The sequence below is a fragment of the Cryptomeria japonica genome, chromosome 3 (assembly GCF_030272615.1).
Source record: "Cryptomeria japonica chromosome 3, Sugi_1.0, whole genome shotgun sequence".
NCBI classification, from domain to species: Eukaryota; Viridiplantae; Streptophyta; class Pinopsida; order Cupressales; family Cupressaceae; genus Cryptomeria; species Cryptomeria japonica.
The window spans coordinates 50,432,653-50,459,347 of NC_081407.1; the positions used below are offsets into that span (position 1 = coordinate 50,432,653).

Here is a 26,695-nt window from a genome sequence, read left to right on the forward strand (position 1 = left end):
ACCCAGTAGGTTACATGTTGGGTTAGGGTTAAATCTGGTAAAAAATGAGTGGCTCCTGGCTGTCATGTTTTAATCTCAATCTCAAAACTAGTGTACTTAATGTAACCCAGTGGGTAACATGTTGGGTTAGGGTTGAATGTGGATAAGAATGAGTTGCTCCAGCTGTCATGTTTTTAAACTTTTAATATGCCTCCTGCAACACAGCTCTGTAAAATAAGGTACAGCGATCATGTTCCCTCTAATCTGAATTTGGAAGTTAATACCCCACCAATTGTACAGTGAGTTGCCTGCAACAACAAAAAGACAAAATACTATAATTATAGTGAGTCACTCAATTCCATTCAGAACCTGGATTGCATTCCATAGAGCTAGGAGAGCATACACACCGTCCCCTGCAATAGATTTGTGACAGGAAATTAGGGCAAGCATTCTCATTCGTAATGAATGCAATAATAAAATCAGCAGGTGTGAATATTGCCACGCATCCGTATAAACAAAATACAATTAGGATGATTTGAGGGTTAGGTGTTTATCTCTTTCAATCTGAACTATTTTGTTTCACCGTTTCAGAAATACAAGAGACGAGCAAGGAGAAAACTGCAGTTGAATGCTATACAGAAGCTTATAAAACTGTTGGATTATTTATTTTACAAGTGCAAAGTAGGACTGTATGAAAAGGCCAACGACTTCTCACTTCTCGAAGATATTGAAGTTGGGCTCCTCCAATGGCAAGAAAGCTATACGAACTTGGCAGCCCTAGGTAAGCAGCTCTATTCCCCCAAAGCAATTCTATTTCTTTTTGTCATGATTTTATTTTCAAATGTATATGGCAATTTGTTTTTAGTATTTGTTTGAGATTTATAAAAATGGAATTCCATAGAAATAGAATAGAATAGGAGATTTTGAATATTTATCTGTGTCAGTGATTAGTTCATTTTAATCAGTTGTTATTTGAAATACTTGTTTTGTATGGTGTCATACTTGTTATAGCTGTTATTTTTTGTAATTTTGCTTTGATTTAATATATTAAAAAAAAATTATCTAAGAAATGATAAACTTTGCTATTTTTATTTTGTGAAAGACTGATTTTTTACTATTTAACTTGATTATAAACTCTCTTTGTTGCTTAAATGTTGAAAAGAAATATTGATGTAAATGTCTTTGTACACTTCATGATAAAAGCTGAGATATATTGTGTTTATGATCCATATAAAAAATGCACACCCTCCTTAAGCTGAGATATATTGTGTTTATGATCCATATAAAAAATGCACACCGTTCCTTTCGCAAACCTAAATCCAATGTATACCTAATAGAGTCATGGACAATCATCTTGCACAGGTGAAGAAAACCATTGTGATTTGGCTATGAAATAAAAGGAGCCCAAAAAAAAATAATCCTTTTCTCCATTACCCAGATCCAAGTCAGGGTCCCTCAACGATTTTTAATGGATGTCGGAATAAACAGTGCAGATAGTCACTGCATTTGTACCGCCATTCACATGGTCCTGTCCGCACTGTATTTAAACAGGAGATACGGAACGCAAGTTGGATGAATTATGACAAACTCTATAAAGATACGACTTACGATTTGCATTGATTGGGATGTGCAGTGATGGGATGGTTCTTACGTCCCATACTTGAAAATATATCTTTATTGGCTACCTAGGTAATCTAACGATAATCTGAGATAAGAAAATCTACGGATTAATCCTATAAGATAGTTTCTTATAAGAAGAGTTACTTAGGTATCCATAGATGTTGAAGGATCCTTAGGGGTAGTAGGCAAAGTGGGTCCCAAGGAACTACCCAAGGATAAATCAACTATTCTCTTGGCTTTGAATTTTTGGTAAGAAAAGGACAAGGTATCTTCAAGAGGTTGAATGAGTTGAGGTTGTTGAGGCCAAATGTATTCTAGTGTAAAGTTTCCACATCTAGACAAGAATCGGAATCTACTATGAAATATTGTATGCACTATCTTTCAAATGTGGACTTCAAACACTTATGAATTACAAAAGAGAGATTTCATGGAAGTGAGCCAAGGATGACCCTACTAAACACAAAATTGGTCCGAGGTGGAGATTTTGGTAAAAGGAACATTTAAGCTTCTAGGTCTGACTTTAACTTTAAGGATTATAGAGTTGGTGAAAGGTCACTCCACCCAACACACACGCACATAATAATAATATAGATGAACTAGACAAATACAAGAGGGAAAACAACCAATTTCTATTAATTCATGAAAATGAATTACAATACTTAGAAATTACAAGCTACAACCACATGGGCTTTCTTATTACAAAGAAATCTAATTCTATCAAGAAAAAATTGCAAGTTGGAGCCACAATTTGTACTACTAAATTGTCCTTTGTAACCCATGTTCACCTTCTTTATCTTGGAAAGTGTAACTGCTCTAGAATATCCTCGAAATGTATAACTCCTATTTTGGGTGTTGGAATCCAATCGTCCATTTTATCACTCAAGGAGATATTTTATTAGAGTTTGGAAATTTAAATATCAATAGAACAACTTCCAAGAGCAATAACTTTCACTCCAATTGTTGGATTTTTAATTATTTTATATTGTTGGAAAGCTCATGAAGATATCTACAATCCCAAATAAGTCCAACTTTTGAACCTATATGAGGCTTCTAAGGGCCTTAAATTTGAATTTGAATTCTTATTAGAGAAATTTCCCAAAACAATTTTTTAATCTCCCAAATTCCATTGGACATTGAGATGATTCTTTCACCATTAACTTTATATTTTAGTTTCACTCTAGAGGGTAATTTTTTAGGTTCACATGTGCTCAAATGCCAACTTACTAAAATTAGTTACCTTATCATTTTTAGCCCTTATTGAAATATAAAATATTTTTTGGGTGATGCAAGATTGGTCTTATATCATGAATGCCCCTGCATCACCACCCCACCAAACACATGTATACAAAACAATACTAGAGATGAATGAGAGAAATACAAGAGGCAAAACAACCGATTTCTTTTACTTCTTGAAAATGAGATACAACACTTAGAAATTATAGGCTACAACCACATGGGCTTTCTTAGCACAAATAAATCTGATTCTATCAAGAAAAATCTACAAGCCAAAGCTACAATATGCACTACTAAATGATCCTCTATAACCCTTGTTTGCCTTCTTTATCTTAGAAAGTATAATTGCCCTAGGATGTTTTGGAAAGTGTAACTCCCATTTTGGCCCCCAAAAGTACAATTGTCAATTTTCCCCCTCAAGAAGATAATCTATTGGAAATTGGAAATTTTAATTTTGGTAGAATAACTTTTGGGACCATAACTTTTGATATGACTATTAGATTTTCAATCATTACGTATCATTGGAAAGCTCGCGAGGAGATATACATCCAACTTTTGAAATTGTACGAGGCTTCTAAGGGCCTCAAATTTGAATTTGAAATTATATTAGAGATGTAGTGTCATAAATTGTAACTCTTCACAATTTTATACTCCTTTTTTGTGGCCTTGTATTAGTGTGCTTCCTCTTGGCTCTATTCCAAGCCTATTTCTAGGCTTTGCACTGTAAAATTATTATCATATGATCACATGGCTATCTTGGTCTTTATCTTGAGCTTGAGTACACCTAAACAACCTTTGATTTACCCTTTTCTAGGTGGACAAGGGCACTAGGCACCCTTTTCCTAGCGGTCAAGGGTTGTAGGCATCTTTGTCTCCCTAGATTGGCCTATTTTTAAATATGTCGGTGCTCTCGTTCCCATATATTAATCCCCGAGCCCAATATTTTAATATGACTGTTGGATGTCAACCTAATTTATGAAATACCTTAGGAACCCTACATAAGATCATCTTTCCTAATTCTTTTTCATCCATAAGCATCCAAGTACATCCTACATCATTTAAGAGCAACTATTATTAGCTAATTCTTTTAGATCTAAGCAATTATGGAACAAAAGTTTCTAGCAATCTTGATGCAAGCACATTTTTATGATTGATCCCTTTTATGTCTTGTCATGTCATGTTATTGCATCAACACTTGTGATCATATTCAAAGAGCATTGCATCTTCACCATTATCGATATGAGTAAGCTTGACGTATAATATTGCAAATCCAATATTTTACTTCAGATCTTTACTTCCAATTGTTTCATTAAGGATTAATTCCAAACCTAGGGTTTGGCCTAGGCAAGCCCCTGCCAAGCCAAAACCTTTTTCTCCTCTTGTATTTGTAGTGGCATATTTTAGAGACAACAAATATAGATTTGAAAAAAGTAAACTGAGATGCACAAGACCAAATTGTAAAGAAGTAAAAATTTTGGGTCAAGGATGTTAACTTTAGTGATCAGATTGCAGAGAACAATGTGAATGCAAGAATACAAAAGAGACAAGACACAACACATACCCTGGGAAAACCTCCCTCTTGGAGGAAATACCTAACAACAAATCAGATCTAGATCCTTTTATTAATTGTAGAATACAATGGCAATAAAGATCAGATTACTTATCTGATATAACTGTCAACCTAGGGCAGAATTAGAGTTACAGTTGTAACCCAGCTAGGGCACAATGTAACAGTAGAACATAATAGACTTATCTCTTTTTTATATAAGAATATCATCAACATACAACTTCCAGCTCTTCGTAGTTCTTCACTGAAGATTGCAGACCTAATGATGTTTGTAGACCTTCAAGAGGAACTCGCTATCCTCTTCAATGTATTCACTGTCCAGGATCGCATGTATGGCAAATGTTGATGGCAGAAGTAATTTGCTGATTCCTTGATCAGAATTTGCATTGACCTTTTATTGCAGAGCACAGGGTCTTCACATTGATTGTCTAATATTCGGATTGCTTGATTGCATTTTCGACTAGTGATATGCTTGTGCATATATACAAGAGGTGAGCCCTATCTTGGGTCGACCTAATCCATCCTTGGGGCCAACACTATAATATTAGTTCTACACGCCACCATAAGCATGGGACCTAAACAATATAGTTTCCACGTTACAAGAGCCCACGCTACATAGAGATGTGCTAAAATAAGATATAGGACCACATGTTTGGAGAAGGGATGCGTCCTTTTAATAATACAATCATTTGGGCCCAACCCATCATAAATGATCAATACATAAGACTATACGCCACAAAATGTGTGTGCTGGAGATAGGTCCACACGTTGGACCTAGAGGTGCGCCCCTTTACATGTTAGGTCTAGCCCTTATTGGTTTTACACATTACATATAAATACAATAGATAGGACCCTGCCCTATAAGGATTCAGATAGGGCAATCCGAATCCTATTTATTTTCCTATCCTAGTTACACAAAAAACCAACAAAGGATGCACAACATCAATGACCAATTATTTTCTGATAAAATTTTAGGGAGATACTTAGGGAAACATCCTGATTCTAAAACTATTTCTATTGTTCACATTCAACACTTTTTGGTCAAGGTCTCCTAGCATCTTTGTCCCAGTTTTCAGCCACATGTTTCTCACTTCTTCCTATTTCTAAATCTATAATTCATGTTTTAGTTGTTTTGAAACTATCTGTGCATGCTAATTGTTGACTGAAAAATGGGCTATAGACACTGGTCTGAAGAGATAAGTTTTTAATCCAACAATAGTAATTCTAAAATATATTAGAAGACTATCATCCAAGGGCTGCAATCCTAAAGGGAGATATAAGTATAGATAGGATATACAATCACTAAATGACTAAGGATAACTAAGAAAAGGACTAGGTGATAGATGGAAGGTATACATGATAAAGGAGATTTAAGGAATGCACATTACATTATAAGATATTTGTACAAGAAAATTTATCTTACTACTCTATTATGGTGTATGATATTTCTTTCTGATTTCAGTAGTCAAACTGGATCCGAAATTCATCTAATTGCTACCTCAATATGATTGCCTCTAGGGTTACAAACTATAACTAGTAGAAATCCTTGGGAACAAGGCTTCTATCTTTCTCCTTTATATTTCTTGGTAACATTCGTTTCATTGCCAAGGCCCTGGTAGGTTCTATTGGGGTTATTGTGTGGAACAAAATTTTCAAAATTCAATCAATATTGGATCAAAAGAACAAAAAATACAGATGAATTGACAAAAACTTGATCTTCTTCACGTCTATCCTATGAGAGGGTGTCAGGTGCCAAGGGGATGGGGGAAAATGTCTAGAAAAGAATGAAGAGACACAACTAATAGGAAAAGACCAATCAAGTAGCCACCATGGAATTTAATATAGGGATAATGGAAGACTGGTTCGCAAGCACCCATGGCAAAAGGAGAGAACAATAAAACAAGAGAGATCAAGGAGCAAACAAAGACAAGGAAACAAAAATAATGGACAACTCTAATGATGAAGAGAGGAGATTAAGATAAACCTTGGAAAGAGAGGAAAAACAAAACATAAGAGAAAAGCGCGCTAATAAGGGTGTTGCTAAGTGTGCCAATGTGGGTGTAGCTGAAATAAGGAGAACGAAGGAGAAGAGAGAGAAATCAAAAGAAGGTACTCCAAAAGATTTGGACATAAGATTTGATGAGGTGCAAGAAGTGGTAACCAAGATGCAAACAACAATTGAAAGATTTGATAAAAGGAAGTTGTTAATAGGGTCTAGTAGTGGCAATATGGCTCCTACCTTGCCACACCCTCAAAGGATTTATTATTATCACATACTGGTTAGATGACAAGTTCAAGGTGCTATTACAAATGTCGGTACAAACCCCCTTTTAGACCAATGACGTTTTGGAGGAATTGGTTAGCCTAAGTGTGAGAAGATTAAGAGAAGATGATATAAAATCATGAGATTAATGAAGAGGTGCGACTATAAGACATGAATTTTACAAATCAAAGAATGAAGAAATGTCTTGGAGAGACACTACCCCCGGACAAAAACGCATCCCTAACCAACAATAAGATTCAAAGGTTGAGATAGAAGAGATGCCTAAGTAAAAAGAGAGGATAGAAGATAAGGGGGGAGAAGAGAAGAAGCAAGTACAATTGAATATGAGTAGGAAATACCGTGTAGTGAGATTCTAGGAGAAGAATACTTTGACATCAACTTAGACAAAGCCAAAGGCAAAGAGAATAAGCCTTACAAGAGTCAACGAAAGAAGGAAAAACAAACAATCAACTATTGGAAAAGAATCTTGTAGTTCATTTCTAGCTATCATACAACCTAGGGACAAATCTTAGCAACATGGACACTACAATTAGGATCCCTATATATGGGATTGATACTACTGATGCAAGGCACATTGTTTCATCTCAAAATCTATATGGTAAAAGATTTGTAAATACCTTGACAAAGAAAGGTTATTAGACTTTGTTGGATGAATAAGAGATGAGGAACTTAAATGGTGTGTCAAAAACTATCCAAAATACACAATCACATGGAATACAGTCAAAATAAATTTCCTATTGACCATTGGGACACCAAAAGTCCCTACATAGATTGTCATAAGGATGAGGAGTTTGACACAAGGATCATGCTCTATTAAGGAAAATGATAAAATATTCAAAGAGGTATATGGAAAATTGGAAGAAGCACTAACAGAGAAACAAAAGATTGAATGGTTCATGTTTGGATTCGACTGAGACATAAGAATTGACTTGGATGGAAGGGATTTCTAGAAATATATAGATTTGATCCAAATGGCCTACCGGATAGAGTCCCAGCTTTAGAGGAAACTGACAAAGGATCAAAATATATAATTGTTAGTGAGCCTATAGAAACAAGATAAGAATTTAACCATTCAATAAGAAATAAAAGCAACAAAACTACAAAGAACTGGTGCACATATTGCAATAGAGAAGGGCACGTTTGGAATAATTGCTCGAAGGGCCGAGTTGAAAAGACACTTGTTGTTGCCAAAACAATCAAGCAACATAACTTGTACTGCACCTATTGCCAGGATTGGGACCTACGTGCTCCCTCACGAACTTGGACAACCGTCAACATAGACCCCCAATCCGAAATGGAGGGAACATATGTGTTCAAATCATAGTTGTTGTTAGGAGGACAAAGATGATGTCGGATACCAAATCCCTATATGGCAGGATAACCAGAATGTATGTGCAACACAGGGTTATCAGGATGACAATCGAGAATGCAACTATAGAGGGGATTGAGGTAAATGTCAAGGAAAGAGGAGAAGAAATAATGTGACATGTTTCAACTGTGGGAAGATAGGTCATTATGCCTCAAAATAGTGGGCTGAAAAGAAGCTTAAATGTACATTTTGTGGAGGTGAAGATCACATAATGTTCAATTGTGATAAATATAAGGAATTCTATAGAGATATATAAAAGTCTTCTTCGAGTGATGAACTATAAAGAGGGGATAGAGTAATTTGGAGAGTACTATATCAAGGTATCTGATGTTGCCATAGGATGGATGTATGAACCTTCAACACATCGCAAGATGATAACTCCGTTGAAGAACTGGCAGGGAAAAGGAAGAATAAAAACACAAACAAAAATAAAGCCTTTATTGTGACTAGCCAAGGGACATACAACGAAAAAGGAAAAAAGAAGTCCATAGTAGAAGAAGGCTTTGAAGACTACCACAACCTAGCAGAAGAAGGAGAAGAATAAGAGCCCACCCTATTTAGACCAGATAAAAGACAACACAATAAGGTGATAGAAGAAGAAAAGAAAGCAATAAAAAAAAATTACAAAAGGAAGTGGCTTGTTTTACTTAGTACCTAGGATGTTTAAATAAATTAATAACAGTATGAGGAAATAATGATCTAGTTATAAAATGAAAACAATTAGGAAAATACTGGAATAATAGGTCGTAAGTGAACTACCTATCTAAAGACTGGAATTGTAATAATGGCCTACTACTTATTGATGTTCAACTTAATGAACACAAAGTAAAATATGTAATGGTGGACCTAGGAACATATTTAAACATTATACCATTGACTACATGGGAGAAATTGGGCAAATCGAAGCTAGTGAAAACTCCCATAAACATATGCCTAGTAGATGGATCCTGTATGAATAAACTAGGGACATCGAAGAACATGGAAGTAAGTATAAAACTTGGTATCAAAAAATATATTGATTTTGAGGTAATCCAGATGAAAGAACTCTTCAACACATTCTAGGAACTACTGGGGCTTAGATGGTTTGTAAATGCAAATGGGATTGTAGATTCCCAAAAGAAAGAAATATCTTTTATTGATAATAATCGAATCATCATAATTCTCCTAGTTGGTCCAAAGGATACCTCTTATATTGAAGAAATAGCTCAAAACATATCAAGGAGGATGTGAAGAATTTATACACCATTTCTAGCCTTCAGAATGGACAAGTATTATAAAACTTGAATACCGAGGGAGAACTAGAACTTCATAGTGACACTGGAAGTACATAAATTGAGGAAGTATTAAGGGCTTGGCTATTGAACACACCTGTTATTTCAACACGTAGAGTAGATGGCTTCCAATGAGTATTCTTTGTACACAATAGACCAAAATCACCACATAAATCAAACCAAAGTAGACTAATATGTATATTCAAATGCACAATGACGAAACCCCACCATATCAGACCATGAAAATTCTAGATGGCTACTCTAATATATCTTCGAACATACCATAAGAAAGTCTTAAACACAACCAAAGAACACAAAGGGGAACCTTGCAAGATATTGTGGTGAAAAACCCTAGGAAGGTTTGACATGGTATAGGGGAATAAGACAAAAAGAATATTTCATTTTCTTGTAACATATTGTACATTAAATGTGAGCAGATGATAAGTAACAATGACTAAAAAAGACTAGCCATAGCAGCTAATAGGAAAAACATGACAACATGAACCAATAACAACTGGAAAACTCAACATGACCGCCAACAACACTTATATAAGCACTCCATGTTCACTTTGCACACTTCACTTTCTATCTCTAACCTCATATCTAACCTTCTAGTGCCTTCAAGTTTGATAGATCATATAAATTATAACACTCAAGTCTCTAATCCTAGATGCACCCATTCCCAATGGCCTCATTTACTACTCCCACCCTAATAGTTACCTTTGTTGAGCCCATCCTATCCTAACCATGTTCCCTAGCAAAGCCTTATAAACAGATCCGATTGGAGCTTTTTTTGAAGGTATTGGGTGATGTCATCTACATAGAGGATATTCAAAAGTATATACATGCACCACTAGAGGAAATCAACCATACCTGCTTTGAGACATTGTAGGGGGAGTCGTTAAAGAGAAATAATGAATAGAAAGCAAAGTATGCAAGGGTTGCACAGAAGAAGCTTGATTGATGTTTTCAAAGATTTTCTGGACTTCACCTAAGAACATGAGTAGGTTTGCATGGTTCTTAGCCGGCTACGTGATGATTTTCTATACCTGGACTAGCCTCACAAGATCACCAAAGAAACCATTCAAGAAATTACCAGGCTGATGGAAGTTGGAGCCCTACCCTCTAAGGACACAAAGAACATGGAGGTTGAAAGGACAACCATAACAAGATTTGATGGGAGGATCTTAAACATCAACAACATCACTAACAAAAGAGTACTCTGTGCTATGAAGGTGATTGCGTAAAAGGTGTACTTCACAAATTTGGAAGGCGTGGCCATAGAGGCCATGGTACATGCTCCTTATCAGATGATCAAGGAGGGAAAAGATTTCAATCTCTCTGAATTCTTGTGACATGAGCTATTGGAGAGCACAAATTGGACAAAGAAGATGAATTATCCATTCTGGTATGGAAGTTTGATAATTTTCCTCACATTTTATTTTCTCAAATAGCTACCTTGATTTGGTGAAAATAATTGGAGTGAAGACAAACTGATATCTGCTCAAATCTTAGATTATGTTAGGGCATTCCTAGACCCTCATGCATATTTCCAAGTTTTTGTGGGGTAATTTAATAGTTTTTAAAAGAAAATGTAAGATAGACAATGGCTCTCCCACTTGATTGTGTAGAAATATATTGATAACAGATTCTTTTATGTGGATAAAGACTTTGTACTAATGGATGCCCTAGAACCTCGAACCTCCTGGATTTACCCCCTACCCTACAAAATTTTTGATATTAAAATAGATACATATGTACAAAAGCCTGTTGGAGCTCTCCAAGGATTCAAACAAACCCCAAAGTTAAACTGCGAAAGAGTTTTTGAACTCTCTAACCCACGAGAAAGTAGTAGCGAGAGAAGAAAAAACAGAAAAAGAGAGGAACCCATGACAGAAAAAAAGCACCTAAGCCAATTGATCAGAGGAGGTTCAAAATATTTCAAACCCTGATAGCACAACTATTGATTGTTAAAATATAGGGAACTTGGTTGGTTGATAGAAAATCAAAGACTACAACGATCAAGGCCACACCACTAGAAAAATAGGTAGTTGAGGCTCTACTCAGCATGAGTTCAGAAAAAAGAAGCCAAACGAAGCATAAGGCAACTAAACCCCCACCATCCTCATCATCGTCATCTAGTGAAGAGGAAGCATTGGTCATTGAAGGGCGCATCCCCACATTGTAATATCCCCTATTAAGAGGCTGCCAATTCCTAAAGAGAAACATACAATACTACTTATTATGCTACATTAATTACATATTAAATAACTATGGTTGCTCATAGTACAACTAATTTTTTCCTTATTCAAACTCTAATATTAATCCCTTCTAATTTCTAATCTCGGATGGGAGATTTTCTTGTCTAGGGCACAATGATACCATCTTCCTAATGCAACCCAGATTACTGGAACCTCAGTCCATTCACCCTTGGGGCCTACAACCCAAATTTCAAGATCATGAGTTCTTTCACCCTTGGGGCTCATCTATCATGATATGTTTTTACTCCGCCTCTCCCTAACAACACCACGCCTCTTCTTATGGGGGAAAAAATTAGAATCGATTAAGTACTTAGACTGTGAATATATTGATATCTCATTCAACTACGAGTATGATTGTCATACATTTTGTATTCTATATTAATATTACTATTAAATTATGCATAATAACATTATCAAGCTTCAGATATTAAGCATGCATATTAAGCACATCCCTATGCATACCGCCAAGTACAAGGATGTTACTGCCTAGAATTTAATAACAGTTCCGATCCGATCTGATCGACAGTGATGTCTGATGTAGAGAAAGGATTAAAATCATCTTACAAACAAAAACAAGCACTCACTTAGTACTTTGGACAAAGATCATTAACCATTCCTTCAAAATCAAGTCTTCTTTCTAGTAGCCCTTCAAGAGGGTCTGACAAGGCATAACTCCCCACACAGGTTTCGTATCCAAAGTCTAAAAACATATATGGACACCCTTTTGGCCATTAAAAACATATATGGAAATGAGTGTGGGTTAATTTGGACCAAATGACTAAAAAATTGACTAGTAATGCTGCCAGAAGGGTTCAAACTCAAAATTTTCACTGTGAAGTGCAACGAACAGTCATTCATAACTTCCACAAAACCCAAGAGGAGGTCAATCACTTCAGTCAAATTGTAAATAAAATAGGTACAAAAGTTTTCCTGGTGCAGGAGCACCTAGTTTTACGTAGTTTTATTGATGCATTTTCCAAATTTTGGAGTGATTGATCATGTTTGGGATCAATGAAGGAATAATGGACTGTTGATAGGTCCACAAGTGTGTTTTGGAGTTATTTGAAGAGTGTTTGTCACAAAGGTGTGCTTGTTTTCTTAGTTTTGGCCAATGTGCCCTTGTAAGCCAAAAATGCTATTATTTTGCATTATAGTGTAAAACGCTTTGTAAGGCCTAATTAGGTATTTGATCATTTTAGTTTAATGTTAGGAAACCATCCTAGGGGGTTTAGAATGAATAGAAATACATAAGTTGCAAAAATGCAAATTGGAGCAAAAGTTGTCATTGTTGCTTGACAACTTTTTGCAACTTTTTAAATTTGATCAAATCGGTGGTTAGAAAACCGATGGGAGGTTGGTTATGAGCAAGGAGGCATATAAAATTCTTTTTCCATGATTGTAAATGGGTTGGTAATTTCATGATCAGATTTTGAATAAAATTGAAGGCAATTTCTAGGTTTTTACTTGAGATTTGTAAATTTGACTATAGCAGTCCGTACCAGATGATCTGATATTGGTACTATCTTTTTATGGTGGTTTAGTGTATGTTGTTGTGGTGCTCAAGAAATGGTTTCATACTTTCTTAGTGCAGGGTTAGTGTGTGTTTACAAATTCTTTTCTACTGCTCTGCTCTCGGTTTAAGCAAGGGTTTAAGACCCTAGACATTGTTCCAACTTGAAATCCCATTGAGTTTGTTCAATGGCCCTTGGGATTCAAGTCATGGAACCTATGAATAATGTACATATTCTTTGTAGCGTCCTGGAGGTTGATTGGAAGCCATTTGCCATCATATCCTAGGCGAGCTCTGCCATAGCTCGGCTAGGGATATGATTGTCATTTTTGTCATTGCTTGCAGGGAAGATAAAATGTGGATGTGCCAAGTGTTTGACATGAGAGAATGAAGCCTAATGGAGTCTCAGTAGCAGAAAGAAGGTATGGTAGGGTGTAGAAAATAGTAAACCCTATTGGAGAAGACTAGCAATCTTTAAACCCTCAAAAAGAGCCATTTTAGGTCTGTACCAGTACGACCGTACCAGACAACCTAACCTACTGAGTCCAAAAGTTTGTCCAAAAGGGTATTCGGATCACTAAGGCTCTTAGGATGTCTTTTAGGAATTTTATGAGCAATTGCACAAAAACCATGAAGATAGGGCTAATAGGGGCTCTTAGGGCTACTAGGCCTAGAAAATAGGAAAATGAGGAAGCGATGGAAAAATGGAGAGAAACCAAACAAAGAACCATGTGAATGGCAATGAAACACCTTCTTTGCACCCCTTGAGACCTTTGCAAGTGTATGTTAGAGATTGGGCAACTTGAAGGTTGGATTTACTCTAGTGAATCTCAGCTATGCTTGTGAGAAATGGGAGCGACAATTTGATAGGGAGCACTCCAAAGGAGTTCAGTTGTTTGATTTAAGATTAGACAAGACTAGGGTGTGAACAAGGTTGGAAGCCCACTAAAACATCTTTGCCCACCTATTATTCAAAGGAGCAACTCTTTTGTGAGATCCTCCCCATCATTTCCCAAAGTTATATAAATATCTAACTGTGGAAACAAAAGTTATGGTGTTTTTCCCAAAATGAGTAACCCTAGGTAGGGTTCCAGGCAACCTGCACTAAAATGACCATAACTTGGTCTAAACTCCATGGAATCTTACCAAACTGGTTGCAAATGAAAGAAGACTTGAATCTTTATCAGTTCCAATTTATTTTCATGTCATTATCAGGCCAAACTTATCCATACAAATTGCTTCAACTCAGAAAAATACAGAAAAATGACAAGAAACATGGACTATTTCATTAATTTCAATTAAATCTTCTTCCACCTCATACTGCTCTCTCTTTCAAAGCACCACATCAGGTATATTTAACCATTTTACAAAGATTTCCAATTGTTTTTTCACCTTCCAACCGCTCAACTACCTAATGACAACCCTTGACCTTTCATATTCTTAACATGACAACTTGACAATTTCTTTTACAACATTTTACATACTTTGCTAATTTGAAACCAAATGACCCTAAAAACATTATAAATGGTCTTTTAAGACCTTATTACATCACAAAATGACTTTCTTATGGCTAGACCCTAACTACTTGACCCCTTACACCAAAATTTGAATATGTTTTAGGTGCTCATGCACCAATGTCACTAGGTGCTTTGATTCCTTTGTTTTATATCTCTCAATGTGAAAGAGAGGTCACATCTCTTTATTATGTATGCCTTTGGCAATAGACACACCCTTTCATCATTAATAGAGCTCTTTGAAAGTGTGCAACTCTATATTATTTTTGCCCTTTTTAAGGGACACAACCTTTCATGATCAGATCTACACTTCTTATTTAAATTAGATTTGCACATTTGATTCCAAATTGTCCCCCCCTCAAATGAGGTTCTCTTCTCTCTTTTATATCTCATGTTTGAGCGAGTCACAACTTTTCATTTCATGTCTTTTGACCACTCATTAACTTAATTATATTTAATTATATTCATTTATATTTTAATTTTGTTAATATTTATTATTAAATTCTATTTCAAAGCGGGAAAATTATACACATCCATTCCTCCCACCCCACAACCCCCATTTCTAGAAGAATTTAAAGTTTATCAATCCTTTTTCATTCCCGAAACTTTCAACAAAACCCTTGACAAGTATCCCCACATGCTTATCCTTAACAAACGTACCATAGAGTGGGCCCTCAATCGCTATATGATTGCTCATAACTACACTGTTGAGGACTTCATCAATAATTTGCTCGGACCCCTAACGATAGCAATTACACACCAAAGATCTAGAGCCTAGTAACAAGAGGATAACCAAAAGCAAATAGTTATGGATACTACAACTCCATGTTGGTATTATGGATTACTTCGTCATGTGTTGCATTGGTTTTGTTATTGATGTCAACACTTATCTTCCTAGAGGTCTGCATTGTTGATTTGGCACTCTGGTTATATTTGTTTGTTGATGAATCGACACATTGTGGTCCCGGTATGGATATTGGCTTATGCACAATTACCGGTATATGTTTCACCAGCAGCTCAGGAAGTTGATGATGACTTGTTATCATCTGGAAATCATTTGGTTATGTCAAAGACATCGATTGGATGTTTGCATTTGGTGTTTTGCATATTGGACTGATCGGGTTCACATATTTGCTTTAACCGACAAATAGGTCCAAGTTATGAACTGGCATAAGAAATCATGTTCCAGATCTGCACGACAGATTTTGGAAATGGTTTATTGATTGGATAATATGTAAATGTATTGAGGCCGATATATTGTATTGCACCAAGATTTATTTTGTAATTGATTTAAATGTAATATCTTTTGGGAGCCGACCTAATGATTAGGTCTTAGGTTTTGTATAAATAATTGCTTGATCTTACTTGGAAGAAGTGTGCATATATTGAAGATTATTGTGAAGACCAAAAACAAGTAGACCCTTGTGCGAATCACGCAGATATTATCTAAAGGTTGAAGGAAAGGTTATGAAGGTGTTTGGTCCTCATGCGCAGAACTTAAACCAATACTGAATCCGGCATTGAAGATGCTAAATTGAAGCAGTACATTGACTATTGGATTTAACCATCCAACTGTGTAGTCAGTGAGACATCTAATTTTGTGATTGAGCAGTGAGCTCTAGGCGGTTGGGCTTTTTGCATGTTCAGACCCCATTATTGTATTCACTTACTATCTACAGTAGTATCATCTGATTGTGGGTAAGGTTTCCCACCGTGGTTTTTCCCCTTATAGGGTTTCCACGTCAAAATCTCTGTGTCATGTGTTGTGGATGTTGTTTTGCTTTCTGTTTCATGCATTAAGTTGTATCGGTAATACTATAACTGTTAATCTGTTTTACCAACATTGTGTTTTAAGTTGGAATAATTGTTTAGGGTTATAATCTATTGACAACTGATTCACCCCCCCCCTCTCAGTTGTCCTTCTTGGTTCCTAACAATTGGTATTGAAGCCTAGTCCTCTTTTTTTGGAAGCCTAACAGCTTGAGGAGATCCTATGGCAACAAACATCTTCAAGAAGGACAGTCCCAAACTTGATGGAACTAACTATGGTATATGAAAGATCAGAATGGGGACACATCTGAACTGCATTGGAAGAGATATATGGGATGTTACAAAAAATGGTGATGTTGCTCTTAATCCGAATAACCCTAATCCACCAACCTTAGCTAAAGACTTGGAGAATCATTGCAAAGCAAGAAGCACTTCTGAGCACATTATCAGATCAGCAAATCATAGGATTATCAAACAGATCTACATCAAAAGCTATTTGGGATAAAATGGAAATATTGAATGAAGGAGATTCCACTGTCGAAATTCCAAAACTAGAATGTTACCGGGTCAGGTATGAAAATTTAAAAATGGAAGAGGATGAAAGAATTTATGCATTTATGGAAAGAGAATGAAATTGTTTTAGGAATACAATGTTGTGGAGGATCTTTAAGTGAAGATGGATTTGTTTCTAAAGTTTTAAGAGCTTTGCCACTGGCTTACAAAATGAAAGTGACAGCTATTAATGAGTTGAGAACAATGCCTAATACATCAGTATCTAGAGATACACTGGTTGGAAAACTTTCAACATTTGAGCTTGAATAATTTGGTCTTGTTGCTAGAGTCAAGGTTGATATAGCCTTCAAAGCATCATCATCATCATCATCATCTGACAAATCTGATTGGAAGACATTTTATGCAAAAGAACTTGAAGATATTAGAAGAGAAAATGAAGAACTTGAAGAACTTGAAGCACTATTTGCAAGGAAGATGCCTAAAGTTCCAGTAGGAAGTAAGTATGAAGGTAGAACACCTTTCAAATGTTTTAATTGCAATAAAGTTGGTCATATGGCGTCTAGGTATCCTGATAGATATTTAAGACTAAGAGATGAGGCAAAGAGAACATATAAGTCTAACCTTCAATATTAGAGATACAAATTTAAGAAAAACAGAGATAAGTCATGTTACTATGCAGATGAAAGTGTTACAGATGATTCTAGTGGATATCCAATAGATAGTGGATGGGCATTTGTCACAATATAAGAAGATCAACCGACACCTATTGTCAAACCAGTAGAGTAGGCATTAGCAACAAAAATTGAAGAAAATGATGAATGGATCATTGATAGTGAATGCTTGCATCATATGACTGGTGATAAAAACAAATTCTTACCATTACAGGAATATCATGAAGGTTAAGTAAGATTTGGAGATGACAGAGCTTGTTTAATCAAAGGAAGAGGCACTATATCTTTGGATGGTAAGCACAATATTGACAATGTTTATTATGTTAAATGTTTAAAGCATAATCTTTTGAGTGTTGGTCAGTTAGTGGAAAAAGGATTTCAATTACAATTCAAGAATGGAAAATGCAAAATCATAAACTGAACCTGATTGGAGATTGCAACCGGTAATCAGACTAAAGGTAATATCTTTCATTTGAATACTAGCGATAAGACATCTTTGATTGCTCAGATTGATGAAAGTTGGTTATGGCATAAAAGACTCTGTCATGTGAATTTTGATTGCATTGTAAAAATCAATTCAACCAAGGCAATAATGGATTTACCTAAGATTGTGAAACCTGATAATCCGGTATGTAAGGAATGTCAAATGGGAAAGCAAGTTAGAACAACATTTAAGAGCATTTATGAGAAATCCAATAATATTCTTGATTTAATTCATATTGATTTATGTGGTCCAGCAAGAACAAGGAGTCCTCAAGGTGATAGATACTTTATGCTCGTAATTGATGATTATTCAAGAATGTGTTGGGTTACTTTTCTCAAGGAGAAATTAGAAGCTTTTGGGAGATTCAAGATGTACAAGGCAATGGTAGAGAATGAAACTGGCAAGAAAATCAAATGTTTGAGATCTGATCAAGGAGAAGAATTCACATCTAGGGAATTCAATGCATACTGTGAAGAGAATGGAATCAAAAGACAACTATCAACACCCCAGACACCCCAGCAGAATGGAGTTGTGGAAAGGAAGAACAAAACTATACTGGATGCAACAAAAACCATGATGATGGAACAAATCTACCTCATATGTACTGGAGAGAAGCAGTAAATACAACGGTTTATACTTTCAACAGACTTCACATCAAAGGTGAAACCAGTAAAACCCCTCATGAACTATGGTTCGGTCATATTCCTACTCTTAAATATTTCAGAATATTTGGAAACAAATGTTATATTAGGAGAGATGAGTTTATTGGAAAATTAGATCCTAGAAGTGATGAAGGAATATTTCTTGGTTATTCAACTAGAAGCAAGACATATAGATGTTATAATAAAAGATTGCAAAAAATCATTGAAAGTACTAATGTGAAGAAAGATGAATATTTTAGAGGAGAATCAAGATCTATAGGTTCTGAACCGCCAATAAAAATGATTATAAATAAATCGACACGGATTGCAGCAGAACAGAATGAAGAACCAATCACATCGGCATCATCAGAGAACTCAACTGTGACTGAAGATCAACAGCCTGTGAATGGAAATCAGAATAATCCCAGGTATGTAAGATTGAATCATTCAAAAAATCAGATAATTGGAAATAAAAATCAAGGTGTTATGACAAGAGGAAGATTAAAGGATGAAAAGGTATGTTTAATTTCTCAAGTTGAACCAACATCAGTTGTTGAAGCATGTCAAGATAAACATTGGATAAAAGCAATGGAAGAAGAATTATAATAGATTGAAAAGAATAATACTTGGACATTAGTTCCCCGGCCTAGAGACAAAAATATAATTGGAACTAAATGGGTTTTTAGAAATAAACTTAATGAAGACGGTGAAGTAATTAGAAACAAAGCAATATTAGTTTGTAAAGGTATTCTCAGAAAGAAAGAATTGATTATAATGAAACCTTTGCACCGGTAGCCAAAATTGAAGCAGTAAGACTGTTTCTTGCATTTGCAGCTCACAAGAACTACAAAGTTTATCAGATGGATGTAAAATGTGCATTTTTGAATGGAGATCTTGAAGAAGAAGTTTACATTGAGCAACCTGATGGAATTTTATTAACAGATGATAAGGATATGGTTTTCAAATTAAGAAAAGTTTTATATGTATTGAAGCAAGCTCCCAAAGCTTGGTATGCTAGATTGGATAAATATCTTTTAAAGCTAGGATACACAAAAGTAATGCTGACACTAATTTGTATTACAAAATTACCAATGATGACATTTTGGTTATTGAAGTATGTGTGGATGATATCATTTTTGGAGGAGAAGAGTTATGTAGAGACTTTGCTAATAAGATGCAGGAAGAATTTGAAATGTTTATGATTGGAGAGATAAATTTTTTTCTAGGTTTGCAGATTTCTCAAACATATAAAGGTATATTCATTTGTCAAAAAAAATACTTGAAGGAACTTTTGAAGAAATTTGGAATTGAAAACTCCAAACCGGTAAGCACTCCTATGACTACAACAAATAAATTGATATCAAAGGATGATTCAGCTCCTATAAATCCGACAAGGTACAAATCTATGATTGGAGGGTTACTATATTCAACACAAACCAGACCTAATATAATGAATGTCGTATTTATTGTTTCAAGATTTCAAAGCAATCCTAAAGAAAATCATGAAACTGTAGTAAAAAAGATTTTCCGGTACCTGCAAGGGACAACAAATCTTGGTTTATGGTATCCTAAGGATGACAATTTTGAGTTATGTGCATATATAGATGCAAATTGGGTAGGAGATGTGGATGACAAAAAGAGTATCACTGGTGGAGCATTCTTTCTTGGCAAAATATTAATTTCATGGATCAACAAGAAGCAGACCTGCACATCACTATCTACAACAGAAGCAGAATATGTTGTAGCAACAACTAATTGCACTTAGGTATTATGAATCAAGCAAATATTGAAGGATATCAAGGTAAAATGCGATGAACCAATAATTATTTACTATGATAACTCAACAACAATAGATATATCAAAGAATCCAGTATTTCACTCTAAAACAAAGCATGTTTCTATTAAGTATAATTTTTTGAAAGAAAACATTGAAGCAAATGAAGTGAGATTGGTTTATGTGAACACTAAAGAGCAAATTGCAAATATTTTTACAAAACCTTTGCTTAAGGAAACATTTGAATATCTCAGAGAGAAGCTTGGGGTAATCACCCCACCGACAGAGACTTAAATGATGCAGATTGACATCAAACTAGTAGGGACTAATAGAAAAAAAAAAATTCCGGTTTTGATGAAGGAGAGCTAATGCTCAGGGGGAGTAGTTAGTTGTATGTTATGTTTTGATTTTTAACTGCTTTGGCATTTGATGTCAAAGGGGGAGAGATGTCTATGAAAAAACATTGTACTTTGAAGATGTATTTTGGTTTTGGTTATACTGTTTCTGTTTTTGGTACACAACTTTGTGTTGACTTGTTTAAAGGAGATTGTTGGCATTCTGTTTTTGGCACTTAGATGTTTTTCCATCTTGTGTTGCCATCAATGCCAAAGGGGGAGATTATTGGTATTATGGATGACTTCGTCATGTGTTACATTGGTTTTGTCATTGATGTCAACACTTATCTTTCTGGAGGTCTACATTGTTGATTTGGCACTCTGGTTATATTGATTTGTTGATGAACCCACACATTGTGGTCCCAGTATGGATATTGGCTTATGCATAGTTATCAATATATGTTTCATCAGTAGGTCAGGAAGGTGATGATGACCTGTTATCATCTGGAGATCATTTGGTTATGTCGAAGACATTGATTAGATGTTTGCATTTGGTGTTTTGCATATTGGACTGATCGGGTTCACATATTTGGCTTAACCGACATATAGGTCCAGGTTATGAACCGGCATAAGAAATCATGTTCCAGATCTGCACGACACGTTTTGGAAATAGTTTATTGATTGGATAATGTGTAAATGTATTGAGGCGGACATATTGTATTGAACCAACTTATTTTGTAATTGATTTAAATGTAATATCTTTTGGGAGCTGACCTAATGATTAGGTCTTAGGTTTTGTATAAATAATTGTAACATGTAATAACCCACTTCACTTAATCCAAAAACTCAATTGTTTTTTTTTTAATATATAAAAATATTGATTTCTTATTCTTACTTATTCTTATTTATTTTTTATTTAATCACATACTTAGGTACATCTTTCCAAATGAGATAGGCATCCATCCAACTGAGATGGGCATCTAACCATATGGGTTAGGCATCTATCCATACGAGACTAGGCATCTAACCATATGGGTTAGGCATCTGTCCATACGGGACACGAGGTTTCATCTATCCAATCCGGGATGGGCATCTACCCAAATGGGGTAGGCATCTATTCATAAGAATAGGATATGCTCTGGCCAGAGACTTTAGACGCATCAGGACCATCCGGGTCCTGAGCCACTCTCTAAAGACTACACTCCCCTACTAGGAGTGCACTCAGGTCGCCGTCCTTAGGAGTATTAAAATAATTACATAAACAAGCTTGAGTTCCGCCTTGAAATTCGGCCTAAAGCTTCGGGAAGTCAAGTGAATCCAAACGAGATTCCTTTTGAGTATGCATTGAATTAATTTTAACCTTTCAATTAGTATTTGCCAAGCGAATCCTCGACGATTTAGAGGGACGATGCCATAGACACTGTTATTGCAGCTTTATTAGGCGTTAAGTGCAGTAGTTCAACACGACGACATTACCCGTAAGTGTGACCCAGAGGCACCATAGATACCGAACGCCGCTAATTTTTGGTTTCAACTCCTCTTGTTTAGTTATCTAACTAGGAATTTAACTTTGAATTCATGAATATTAAATGAAGCAGTATACCAATACAATTATGAATAAGAAACTATTATATACAAGGAATTATCGCTTGAATTAAAAAACTAAAGTATGAATTTTATGTAATTGAAAGGAACATAAACAAATCGACTACTTGGAATTGTATTTTCTCTAAAGGAAAGTTATGATAATTAAAAAATCGAAAACTTGAACTAAATACATGAAATTACTGTAGACGTATAAAAATGACCATATTCCTAAATGAATATTTTATGTTCATTTCTCTATTTAATTAAATCCAATTTAATTAAATTACCCGCATTCCTCTATTTAATTAAGTAAATTACTCAATTAAATTCACTATACCATTTAATAGGATAAATTTATTTTATTCAATTAAAGCCCCTGTCCACTTTTTAATTAAATTCAAATTTAATTAAAATAGTTATCCTAAATTAAATAAATCTAATTTATTTAATTCCAACCAAATAGAAATAAAGCAATTTATTTTAAATTAATTCTATTTTCCCTCACCCACTTGCAAAATCCTACACCTCCCACTTGCATCCTAAACCCTCTTCCTAACCCCTTCTAGATTCTTCTAATCCTGATTAATTAACCCAATCCCATCCATTATCCCTTTTCCCTAAATATGAGGTCACTTCTCAAATTTGGAGTAAAGTCTTCAAAAGGCATTAAAGCCTTTATCCATTCAACAAGCTAACTTGTTGAATACCCCCAAATTTGGAAGGACTCTTACAAATTTATCCCTAAAGTCTTCATAACCATTAATGGTTAACTCAACCCTCTTACATGGTTAAAGAATTTCTATAAACTCAACCTCCATGTAACCCAAGGGTCTCATCAAGCATTTATTGCTTTGACCATGGTTATCCTTAAACCTTTGCACAAGAGTTAATCCTTTGGGTAAAAGCTTTATCCAATGGATAACCCTAACTTAACCTTAACCCTTAACCCCTAGGGTAACCATGAGGTCTTCTCAAGCATTTAATGCTTCTTGCATCTCCTCTCAACCAGCCTTATGTTGACAATTGTCACCATTTCATTGGTGCCAATTGCAAACATGGATTCCCAACTTTCAAACTTAGCCCTTGATTAATTCTTTCAATCCTGGCCATCCATTGCCTTATTTTTGCTATAAATAGAGCTTTCATTCCTCCATTTTCAGATATCATCCAAGTCTTTAGCATCACACGTATACTCAAATCCATTCAAGCTTTCATATTTCTTATATGCTCATCATTTAGCTTCTCTTTTAAATAGGAATTAATCTAAATATGCAAATTTAGAGTATATTCCTTATCATTTAGCTTAAATCATAAACTAATATAGTATGCTAGGATAGTCTTGTTTACTAACCTTGTCATCTTATGGCTAGTTTATTGCATTTGTAGCATCATGCATAGCTTAGAATGCATCTCATCTTAAAATCAACAAAAACATCCCTCGTTCTTGCATTTGTCATCCCTAAACCATTTTGCTTAGTGATCTGAGAGCAAAAACATTGGTTTGAGGGACCGGGCAAGATAGAGAACCATGGAACCAACCTTGGGAAGTTGAGCCATACTTCATGACTCCATAGCTTGCACCAAGAAGTCCTATGGGTGTGTGAGCAAGGCTCCCTAGAGCTCCGTTTTTCACATATTGAGTTCTGTCGACCCGCTTTTCCCTCATACAATTACTAATTGCTTGGAAACCATGATACTTTCAAAGATAACTTATGAAAATGATTTGAATTACTTGCAAGTTATAATTGTTTTGGATAAACCAGTACACAATAAGTATGAATCCTAGTACTAATTTGCTTGAAAGAAAATTAAATGATTGAATAGCAAGAATTTGGAAATGAATTTTAACACCTACTTGTTTGAAGTGAAAAGTACTTAATAATAATCCCAACTAATTCTTTCATATGAAGCAATACAAATTTCATCTACAAATGATAACACTACTTCAAATGTGAATCCTAATACTTGAAAGGTACTAAATTGCTTGAAATAGAATTTAAATTATCAAATAATTATACTTTGGAAAATAATTTAATACTCACTTGTTGAAGGGAAAAGGAAACAACTATTCAATAATAAGCTTCAAATTAACCACATTATTCTTAGTTACTAATTGTTTAAAAAAGAGATTAGACAAGAGTGTAAACACTTTCTAGTTAACCAAGTAAATAATACTAAGTCTCCTAATAAACAATTTTAATCAATAAACTTCTAGTTGCTTTTGAACTAATACCTTTGCAAGATTATAAAGTGATAACTAATTACTCCTTCCACTTGAAGTAATGTTAACTTTATCGTTGGATACATTCTACAAATAATAACTGTATCTATATCCTTTATTACAAAAGACAATGATACTAGATTTGGAAATTAATATTTGGATGACTCTTTGACAATATCTATGATTACATATTATATGAAATTTGATAAATTATAATGACTCTCAAATCTTAAATATATAAACTTAGGTACATAATCAACACCATATAAATGTATAATAATATTATTTATTTTTTACATATATTTTACCTCTAATATTTCTTTTTTATTACATTTATAAAGTCATTATATTTATTTAAATGATATATTCCCTTGCCCACAAAACTTTATTCTTTTTTTTTAATTCTCTTTTTATATCTTTAATGAGGAAATAAAGTAATAATAATATTCAATTCTATACATAAATAAATCAATTTCATAATCCCCACCCAATCATCATGATTTTTATTTTTTATTTATATTTTTAATGCAACACTACATTACTTTTTCTTTATGAAAAGGGGAAACATTATAAAAGAGGAAAGTTTAAAAGAAAAGGAATTTATTAATTAGAAAGGCAACTTTATTCTAACATGCCACGTGAGAAAGGATGTTTTTTTCCTAATCTTCAAATTTATTTTGAAATTATCCCCACTTTACTCCCCTTAAATATTATAAGATGAAAATAAATAAAGCCTTTAATCATTTAGTAAAAAAAATAAAATAAAAAGAATGTCATTCACAGGAAAGTCCAAGGAAATATTTAAAAAAGAAAAATAGTATTTTCTTAAAAACCCTAAAAATCCGTAAGGATTTCCTTTACTTCCCCCTTTACTTTTCTTGTGAGAATTAGACATGAGGCGGCTAGGGTTCTACTGGTATTGATCACCATGATAGGAAGAATTTATCTATGAAGAGGAGGCTATTACCACAACAGGGGTGCAAGGAAAAAAAATATTGTTGTTTTCTTTTATTTGTTTTCTTTGTGAGATTTTGTTTTTATATAATTTCATTTACCTTAACATTGTTTCTCTATGTTTTTTTTTTTAATTGGTTTATCATGATTTGCTCACTCAATGTAGATCTATAGCTTGCAAATCCAAAGATTTCACATTTTAGAGGCATGGGGAAGGGCAACATAAAGGAGGAGGGATGGTGGCGCTACAGGAATGATATCAATAATAGGGTCAAAATAAATAAAAAACTTCAGCCAAAGGACCCTCTTGTAACCTCCAGGAAGGAAAAGAAAGAAAAAGGAATTGGGTTTACTCCTGCATCTTCCTGTGGGTGATCAAAGAGGGGTGAGATCCGAATGGCTTGGTTCCCAAAACCTATTTTGTTTAATCTAACTATGCCTACCTACAAGGTAGTATGTAAATTTATTGAGCAAAATTCCTAAAAGTAAAAGTATGCTTTATTTTTCAAGTAATATACAAATACCCACTTCATTCTTTCACCATTTAATGTGTTCATACTAGGAACATATACATTTTTTTTTTTTAATCTAATGTCTGTACTACCAGATGATCAATGCACAATATATTTTATTTAGCATCTATAATGACAGAGTTTTCATTATTGAATGTCAGTATGAAATCCTATCCACTAAGATATAAGCATATGTATGTAGGGAACTACTAATGAAAATGTAACTTATTTTATCTTTTTTATTAAAAAAATTCAGTAAACAACTTAAAAGACTTCTCTTCATTCAAATTCCTTTCTGATACAAAAAAACAAGTGAAAGAGTTGCAGTTCAGAACATGAGATTTTCTCACACAGAATAAGTTCATAACTATTACATTAAGAAGCACGTTTTATAACTCTTCATTCTGTATTTTCTATCAATAATTGTCCATCTTACTATGGTCTTACATCTCTTTTTGAGATACATGACAAAAAACTCTAAATATTTTTTTGTTTTTACAAACATAGTTACATAGCATAGTATTTCCGTTTGACAAGGATATAAACATAGCTTTCTATTTCCTTCCACTTTCTATTTCCTTCCACATACAGGAGACCTTTGCCTTACTTTGTTTTCAACATGGCT

The 26,695-nt window shown here is 34.5% G+C and overlaps 1 long non-coding RNA gene across 1 annotated transcript; it reads left to right on the forward strand.

Moving 5' to 3' along the window:
• Window positions 1–137: 137 nt before the first annotated feature.
• Window positions 138–26,078, forward strand: LOC131032990 (uncharacterized). Its single transcript, XR_009103536.2, has 3 exons — window positions 138–465; window positions 571–760; window positions 25,725–26,078. It is a non-coding gene; the product is annotated as an uncharacterized LOC131032990 (long non-coding RNA).
• The last annotated feature ends 617 nt before the right edge of the window (window positions 26,079–26,695 follow it).